The 9,694-nt window shown below is 40.1% G+C and overlaps 1 long non-coding RNA gene across 1 annotated transcript in view; it reads right to left on the bottom strand.

Moving 5' to 3' along the window:
• Nucleotides 1–1,001: 1,001 nt before the first annotated feature.
• The window catches only part of LOC117079199, a 233,685-nt gene continuing 224,992 nt past the window's right edge, over nt 1,002–9,694 (bottom strand). The window contains exon 3 of the long non-coding RNA XR_004435309.1: nt 1,002–1,573. This is a non-coding gene — a long non-coding RNA (uncharacterized LOC117079199). The remainder of the gene's footprint in view (nt 1,574–9,694) is intronic.

The following is a 9,694-nucleotide window of genomic DNA, read 5'->3' as shown; positions in this document are numbered from 1 at the left end:
TGGTCTCCCTATAAAGGTTGGTTCTTGCCTTCAGGCAGCAGCAGGGGTGGGGCTGGGGACTGGAATCACAGAGGGTGCTAATTAATCTCAGTGGGTTGCTAGAGGGAACCTATTTACCTTTAGGTATGATGGAAACTCGGCCATCTTCAAGAAATGGTCTCCAAAGTCACCCTGACCATCAACATCCAATGTTGGACAAGACAAGAAAAAAGGTATGAAGAGGGTGCCTTGATTTGCCACAACATCCACCTGAAGGGACAGAGAGTACTCTGCTCTGACACTGCCATTGAAGACAAGTGGCCCAGCCCTTCTAGGGCACTAGATGGAAGTGGGAAAAACTTCTGTGAAGTGTGGATCTGGCTGGGAACCACCTCATTCTGCATGGATAGAAGGAAAATATGAATCTTTGGTAGACAGTAGCCACCTCTGCCACAAGTTCTTTGTGATATCTCCAAATACTACAGGTTCCATTGTTTCCAAAATACAGACATAGAAAAGCACCTCACACATCAGCAAGGGGCTCATTCTGTAAGTGACCTGATATTGGAGTTGCAGTTCTGGCGGCAGAGTTCAAAGCTAAAAGCAAATTTCTCATCCCTGTCTCAGAATAGAATTAGTCTTATTAACTAGACCAACAGCAATCAGTCCTGATTTGAGGAAGAACAATCTAAATCAATGGAAAGCCTAAAATTATTTTATTTTATTTTAAATTTTATTTTATTTTATTGGTGAGTTCTTGCTTTGTGGCCCAGGCTGGAGTGTAGTGGCGCAATTATAACTCACTGTGGTCTCGAACTCCTGCGCTCATAAGATCCTCTCACCTCAGCCTCCTGAGTGGCTGGGACAGATGGACACCACCATGCCCAGTCAATGTTTTACTTTGTAGAGACAGGGTCTCCCTATGTTGCCCAGGCTGGTCTTGAACTATTTCTTTTTAAATATAAGAAGATGTATTATTTTTACATAAATGAAGCAACTGAAAGGAGGGGAAAAAGGAAGGAACTAATATTTATTGAGTATCTATATGTACCATATGCTGCCGTATAATGAACTAGCTAGATATTCTGTGTGCTAACTCAGTCTTTACAAGATCCCCAGAGGGTGAAGAAGGAATTGGGGCACAGAGAAATCAAGTGATTTGAAATCCCTTGATTTATCAAAGCTCACACAGCTATTAAGTGGCAAGTGGGGATTAGCACTGAGAATTCTGTGGTCCTAAGGCCAAGACACAGGCACAACCTTCCACAGTATATGTCCTCAATGTGGCCAAAAACGTGCTGCTCTTCACTGACTGTTTTAGACTAGAGCAAGATGGAGAGAAATGGGCACATCTGAGATGTGTACATGAGTGGCAGATTCTAAGATACAATTTTAAAATATTCTGTTCTCTTGAACTTTTGAACAGTGTTTTCCCTACTTATTCACATGATCCATTCATACTTTCTCTACAGAATATTTTTCTTGTTGAAGAAAATCTTCAGCTGACTCTCCATCCAGTCATTGCTCCTTCAGTATCCCAGACACGCAGCTGCAGCATCCTTCCCTTAGGTACTGGAGTTCTTGCTCCTAAGGCCTAGTGAATCAGGAAGAAAAAAAAAAAATCATGTATGGGCTTAATTAGGCATAATTGGAAGCATTCTCTTCATTTTATGAAGGACCTTAAAAATAACCCCACTTTTATATGTAACTTTGTTAGAATAAGATTAAAGAATACATTCTGTATATAATTGTATATTTTCTCAACTCAGATGACTGTTGATAACACTGCGATCCTTGAGGATTTGGCTGGATTCTTTGAGTTTGTCCTTTTGGAAGGCAGTTAACCGTGATCGGGGCTTGTATACAGGGGAAGATCACAGGGCAAACTGGGCAGGAAGATGGTGGAAGTGAGAAAGGGAGAGAGACTCCACCAGCTACTTCTCAAATCGAGGCTGCAGAACACTCTTGATTCAATAAGAAAGTAGAGAATAAAAATAAATAGAACAAGTAAGAAATATTTTTTTGAAACATCTGTATGTTAGTATTTTCCCCATCTTAGTCATCTTTTTCTGTTCCTGAATCATCCCTTCTTTCTTTATTGCCCCAAGTGGGGAAGGACAGTGAGGGAGGAACTGGGCAGGTCCCATCAGAAGTGAAGCCTGGCCGGGCGCGGTGGCTCAAGCCTGTAATCCCAGCACTTTGGGAGGCCGAGACGGGCGGATCACGAGGTCAGGAGATCGAGACCATCCTGGCTAACACGGTGAAACCCCGTCTCTACTAAAAATACAAAAAACTAGCCGGGCGAGGTGGCGGGCGCCTGTAGTCCCAGCTACCCTGGAGGCTGAGGCAGGAGAATGGCGTAAAACCCGGGAGGCGAGCTTGCAATGAGCTGAGATCTGGCCACTGCACTCCAGCCCGGCGAAAGAACAAGACTCCGTCTCAAAAAAAAAAAGAAAGAAGTGAAGCCTGAGTGATATAGGGGGAGAGAGGGATGCAGACGGCCAGCCCTGATTACCTCTCAGGACCAAACCTTCTGTGAGGAGGGGGACAAAGACCAAAACCCAGATGGGTTACCCAGCCTATGAGAACATGGGGGTCCACTTCCTCCTTCCCCAGTGCAGCCTGGGGAGGTGGGCTGTTATTCAGAGTAGCCTCTCCCTTGGCAGGAGGACATAAGTGGGTATACTGGCCAGAGAAAATGTCCCCTGAGCAAACCAGTGGCCCAAATCAGCATGAGTCTGAGGACCCTGTGGATGGAGGCATGGGCAGCCACCGCCAACAACAGAAGAGTGGCCTAAACTCGAAGTGATGCCAGCACCCTCAATTGCACCAGTGCAGGACACCCAGTGACCTGCAGGACGCTGCAGAGGACACCAAGTTTCCAGAAAGCATGGCACCATGGGTCCCTCCCCTACAGCCACAGGAAATGGAAGCTCCGTGTACCCAGGTCCCTTCCTGGGAAGGAGGAGGGGCAGGGAAGCTGTCTGGGGGAAAAGAAATCATCCTGACTGGGAGTCAAACTTCAATTTGAAGAGAGTGCTTTCAACTGGGAGAAAATGGCTTATGTGGAACTGGCAAGCTTAAATCCTCCCCGCTGTTGCCACTGCAAGGCCTTGAGAGTAAGATGAAATCTGCTGGAGGAATAAAGTGACATTGTTGTCCACCTGAGTAAATTCACCTATGTATTACAATCAAAAGGCAGTTTACTTACAAAAGGAAGCAAGTGAAAGAAAACCCCCTTCTCTCTACTGAGGATATGCGTTCTAGGCATGAACAGAACCTGTCATAGGATCAGAGGAGGCAAGCCAGGCCTAGGGATGTGCCAGTGGGAGCAGCTCTGAGCTTCGATCCATGGATGGGCTGGCAGGAGAGCACCTATCGGAGGCCTGGTTGAGGAGGGCAGTCTGCGTGGAGGACCAGCTGACATCTGGTAGAGCTGGGGCCTCAAGCAGACCTGACATACAACAAGGCCTCTGCAGGCATCCTGAACAAGGCTGGAAGTTGAGCATCTTGAGAGCTTTTCACTTACATTCACTTTGCCTGTAAGATTTTCTGTATTCATTTTCATAGGCTTTAATAAAAGTACACACAGTGTATGTCTGTGGTGGGAGCAGGAAGGGTGGAGTGCGGTTCTTTATTTCAGTACACAGCTATCGGCTACAGAAACTCTTGATCCTGAGAAAGGCATTAAATGAATTATCTGAAGGACTCTTCTGCTATCAACTGAGTTTACTTTAACCTAACAACAGACTGACCTTGATTCCACACAAATTCTGTTTCCTAAGAGACTTTAGCATCTCTTAGGAAAGAGATGCTATTTATTTTATTCATAAATAAATAAAATAAAATAAGAGAGAAATAAGCAATCAAACAAAATCAGACTTACTGAGACCACTGGCCAGTCTCTCAACTTCTTTCCCACACATGAGTCTTTTCTATTCCACTGTCTAGAATCCTGCAAGACAACCAAACTGTCCTACTTTACCACCTCTAGATTACCAGTAACATTTTGTGATTCTAGCTTCAAAACTTTCCTCTGTGCTCCACAGATCAATTGGTTCAACTTCTGAGCATTTTGTTACATACTTCAAGGAACTGTCTTTGTCCTTCCTTTACTTCCATTTTCCACTCTACTTTTTGGGCAAAACTGAACATGTTTTGTATTGTTTTGTTTAGATCCAGTGTCCCAAAATTTTCCACTTAACAAGAAGGTAACATTCAAGAGCCTTGGTGAGAGTTTCACTTTATGCGGTTACTCCATCAGGCAGGACAGTTCTATCACCATTCCCAATGAGATGAGGAAACAGCATAAACAGCGCCCAACAGCTTTTGTTTATGCTCTGAAATAAACAGTAAGTCCAGGAAAGAATAATTTTGGATTCAAACTACCCCACTATTTGCTTTCACCATTGTTTTTATTTTATTTTATTATTTTTTTTAATTCAGAGTCTCACTCTCTGGCACAGGCTCGAGTGCAGTGGCGCGGTCTCGACTCTGCAACCTCCACCTCCTGGGTTCAAGTGATTCTCCTGCCTCAGCCTCCCGAGTGAGTGAGACCACAGGCACCTGCCACCATGCCTGGCTAATTTTTCTATTTTTAGTAGACAAAGGGTTTCACCAGGCTGGTCTCGAACTCCTGACCTGTGGTGATCAGCCCGCTTCGGCCTCCCAAAGTGCTAGGATTACAGGTGTGAGTCACTGCAACTGGCTAGCATTGTTTTTAATGTGAAATTGTTATTTTTTTACAATTTGCCTCCCGATGTCAGTGGTGCCTACAGGTAATAAGTGAATTGAATTTCCAAGTATACGTAACTATTAAAGAGATGGCACCACAAAAATAAAAGTTATCTCAACACTGTGTTCTCCATGTTGCATCTGGAAAACCTCAAAGTGATTTCATGTAGAAGAATCCTCGACTTTACAGACAGTCCCCAACTTAGGATTCACTTATGATGGTTTGACTTTATGATGGGGCAAAAGTGATACACATTTAGTAGAAATTATACTTTGAATTTTGATTTTTTTCCCAGGCTAGTGATACATGGTACCATACTCTCTCACAATGGTAGACAGGGACAGAGCCACAGCAAGCAGTCAGTCCTGCAATCATGAGGGTGAACCATCGAGCCTCTAGCATGTGGTGTTGCCAGATGACCTTGCCCAACCACAGGCTAAGGAAGTGATTTGAACACGTGTCAGGTAGGTTAGCTATATTAATTGCATTTTTGTCTTACAATATTTTCAACTTTCAACTTACTATGGTTTTATCTGGACATAACACCATTGTAAATTCAGGAGCATTTGTGCTTTAGAGGGGTTGTAGACCTAGCAATCATCGTGAACACCATTTCACCAATCATTTTAATACACTTTATAGAATACTAAATAGGATGAATTGAAAAGGGGGAGGCAAATCGTGTGTGTTAGTCACATTTGGAATGATTATATTTTTATCATTGGCCCTTTTAAAAACAAAACCCACATAAACCAAAGCTTTGGAATACATTTCTGCTAACTGGTGTCAGCAACACTTTAATCATTTATTGCTCACCAAGTATAACAACCAGATGTTCAGATTTTAAGGACATTCCACCCACTTCCAAAACTCTCAGTACAATCCTAATTGCCCGCTTTCAGCTACTTGTTTCTTTTCTTGTGACTGAAAACATTGTAAAACTGGCTCCAAAGGGCCATGTCAATAAAATATGTTAGTAGAAGCTTGTGCTTAATAAGTAGCTATACTAAAGATGCAATATGGGAATTCCATAGCCAATATTGGATGTGAAATTGTCCTCTTTAGATCCAAAAAGATGCCTTCTTAAAAGTAAGTTGTGATTTAGTGGAAAGGAAACTATTTTGTATTTAGAACACCAATATTCAAGCCCCAGTTCAGCCATTTATTCGATGTGAAACCTCGAATAACCCACTTATTCCTTGGCAAAGCAGGGATGATAATATTTCCCCCATGTCACCTGGGAACTCAGGAGGAGAAGTGGATCAATGCATGTAATCATGCTCAGTAAACTGTAAACAGCCACACCAAAGTGTAATTGTATGTAAGGGCTATGGAAAGGTTGTGTGTTTCAAATACCAGATAGAAAAATGTATCTAAAAGATGTTTAAGATATAAAAGATAAAGACAATGAAAGTGTGGTCTCAGCAAACAACATACCAACTAGCATCTACTAGGTCCAGTGACATAATTTACAAGCCCAGTGAAAATGTGAGGCCCTTTCCCAGAAAGCAGGGAAGAAGGGGGCAGAAACTTTTCTTTCATGGTCTCTCTTCACCTGTTTTATATTTCCTATTCATAGTGTTTTCTGTTTGTGATTTAATGTGCTGCTTGAGCAAGGGGTACTCAAAGGGTGTGTATAGACCCCCACAGCTGCTGGGCCCATCCCATGACTCAGAGCACAAGGCCTGATCCCACTTTCCCTGTGCTAAGTCCCCGACCTGGTGGAGAGGCCACGGTGATTGCCACATGGAGTCAGGGGAAAGGATGGCTGAGAGCCCATCCAAGGGAGGTAAGGAGGTTCCAAGTCCACAGGGTGTGCTCCATTATCCCATCCATCTTCACTCACAAAACACAGATTTTATCACAAAGATAAAATTATGCAGGATTTCAAGATGGTCACTGCAAGGCATTAAACCCCAAACACAGGGCACCCTTCTGGGTACGGGGCCTAAGTGATTGTACTGGTGGCAAGTCCATGAATCATAAATTCCTCTACTACATTTTTGAGCTCTCAATTTTTTTAAGTGGTAGCACAGGATAGTAAGTAAAAGAACAGACTCCAAAGCTAGATTGCTATTTCCAAACTGTCTCTGCCTCTCATCACCTCTATAATTTTGAGCAAGTTTTTTTTTTCCTCTTTGAGCATCAGTTTCTCCATTTGTAAAACAATGATAACAATGATAATAATATGTGATTTTGTAGACTCATCAAGCAGATTAAGTGAATTAATATATGAATTAAATAAATGAATACATAATCATTGCTTTCATAGGATGATTATACAGATTAAGTGAATTAATATGCATGTGCTAGAGCCTAACATATTAAGTACTGTAAAAATGTTATTATTTTTTATATTAATCCACATTGCAGATCCAAGATGATTCCAAAAATAAGCATGTTTGGAATCCTTACTGGAAAAGGTAAAATTAAAAGAATGAAAAAATAATACATAGAATGCAAACACTAGCCAAAGGAAGATTGTATAACTATATCAATATCAGACAAAGTAGACTATAAACCATGAAATATTCAAAAAAGATAACGTTAAACACTTTATTAAAATAAAAGGAAAAGCATTATTATCTCAATAGGAAGATACAATAATCCTAAATTTTTATATAACTAACAACATTGCCTTAAAATTTATAAAAGTCTAACTACTTTCCTTAATTACTAAAAACTTCCTCAATGCAATTCATAGGCTATGTTTTCTAAAATTTGATAGGCCCAGAATAATTGTTTGCTGAATGAATGAGTACATGAATAAACTAAAAAATTCTAAGAAAATTATAGTGGGATCTTTCAATATGTTTCTCACTACCAACATAAGCAGACAAAACAAACTGTAAGGATACAGAAGATTTAAAATGCACAAATAAGAAACTGGCATATATAGATTGGCATATACACCCAAGAATTGCACAAAATACATTATTTACAAGCTCTCTCATTTAAAAAGTTACCATATGATGGGCCATAAAGAAAACATCAACAAATTTCAATTGAATAAGGTCATGCAAAATATATGTTTTCTGACCACAGTACAATTTAGCAAAAAGTCAATAACAAAATGAGACCTAGAAAATCAGTATGCTTGAAATTAAGCAATATATTTCAAAGTATCCCACGGATCAAAGAAGAAAACAAAACAATAGTTTATAATGAAGTATCTTAAGCTGAATGATGATGAAAATATAACATCTAAGACTGAGCGCGGTGGCTCACACCTGTAATCCCAGCACTTTGGGTGGCTGAGGCGGGTGGATCACCTGAGGTCAGGAGTTCAAGACCAGCCTGTCTAACATGGTGAAACCCTGTCTCTACTAAAAATACAAAAATTAGCTGGGCAAGGTGGCAGGCACCTGTAATCCCAGCTACTTGGGAGGCTGAGGCAAGAGTATCACTTGAACCCAGGAGGTGGAGGTTGTAGTTAGCTGAGATCGTACACTGCACTCCAGCCTGGGGGACCAGAGTGAGACTTCATCTCAAAAAAAATAAAAATAAAAATAAAACATCTGAAAAATGGGAAATACTTTGAGAGAAATTTACTCCCTTAAATACGTATACTAGAAAAGAAGATTGAAGATCAATGACCTAAATTAAGAAGTTAGAAAATAATAAAGCCAAAGGAATGGGAATAAAATGAATAATAAAGAAAAAGCTAGAAATTAATATAATAAAAAGCAAACAAAATAGAATTGATTTAAAAAGTCCAAAAAAGATCATTTTAAAAGAACACAATTAATAAATCCCTAGCAAGCATGATCATTGAAAAAAAAGGAGAAGCCACGAACAATTAAATCTCAATGATGAGAAAGGAGACATAAATACAGGTCTTACAAAAGATAAGAAGTGGATCTTATGAACAAATTTATTCACATGTATTTGAAATTTTACATAAAATGGACTCTTCATATAAAAGGACGATTTACTAAAACTAGACAAGAAGGAACAGTATATCTAAATTTTCCTAAAGAAAAAGAATCTATAATTTAAAATTTTGCACAAAGTCCCAGATGAAGTCACTACACAGGTGAATTTTCTCAGTTATGAAAGAATTTGTAGCCAGTCTTACACAATCATCTACTTAATATTTTAAAAGGGACAATAATCCTGAACACATTTTATGTGTTCAAATCCTTACAAGAACACTACAACAAAGAAAAAGTATAGACCAATTGTTAGCAGTGGCAGAGATCTAAGTTATCCCAAGTTACTGGAGGTGTATCCATATGGGTTTGTAGCAACTTCATTCTTTGTATCCTCAGAAGAAAGGATTTGACTGAAAGGTATAAAGGAGAAGACACCAAGGCAAGTTTCAGTGCAGGAGTGAAAGTTTATTAAAAAGCTTTAGAACAGTAAGGAAAGGAAGGAAAAGAAGAAAAGTACGACTTGCAAGAGGGCAAAGCAAGCGGGCGACTGGAGAAACCAAGTGCACAGCCTGACCTCTTGACTTCAGGTTTTTATATGTTGGCATACTTCCGGGATCTTACTGGGAAGCTGCTGATCAGTTTCAGGTGTTTTCTATCTAGTAGGAGCGTGCCTTTCCCTGGTGCCAGCTGTGACCAATTATTACTTTAAAGAAACTCCAGCTTGGGTGACAGAGCGAGACTCCGTCTCAAAAAAAAAAAAAAAAAAAAAGAAACAGTTAACAACCACCTGACCATCACCTGTTGGTTGCACAACACTCTTGGTGTGTGAGTTATGGGGAGCCCTCTCCTGCCCTGCTCATACCTGACTAGCTACCTGCTATAATACAATCTTATTCATGAACAAAGATGAAAAATAATTAAATAAAATATTATTAAACTGAATCAAAAAATTAATTAAAAATAATACATCATGATCAAAGCTTAGCATGACAAGCATGGAAGGTTAACAGTGGAAAATTCAATAAATATAAATTTATCATCTTAAGAGAATAAGGAAAAATCATATGAGCAACTCAATCATTGCAGAAAACATCTGATAAAGTTC

The sequence above is a fragment of the Trachypithecus francoisi genome, unplaced genomic scaffold (assembly GCF_009764315.1).
Source record: "Trachypithecus francoisi isolate TF-2019V2 unplaced genomic scaffold, Tfra_2.0 Lachesis_group7, whole genome shotgun sequence".
NCBI classification, from domain to species: Eukaryota; Metazoa; Chordata; class Mammalia; order Primates; family Cercopithecidae; genus Trachypithecus; species Trachypithecus francoisi.
The sequence above is the reverse complement of the archived record's forward strand: the minus strand, read 5'-3'. Positions and strand labels throughout refer to the sequence as shown.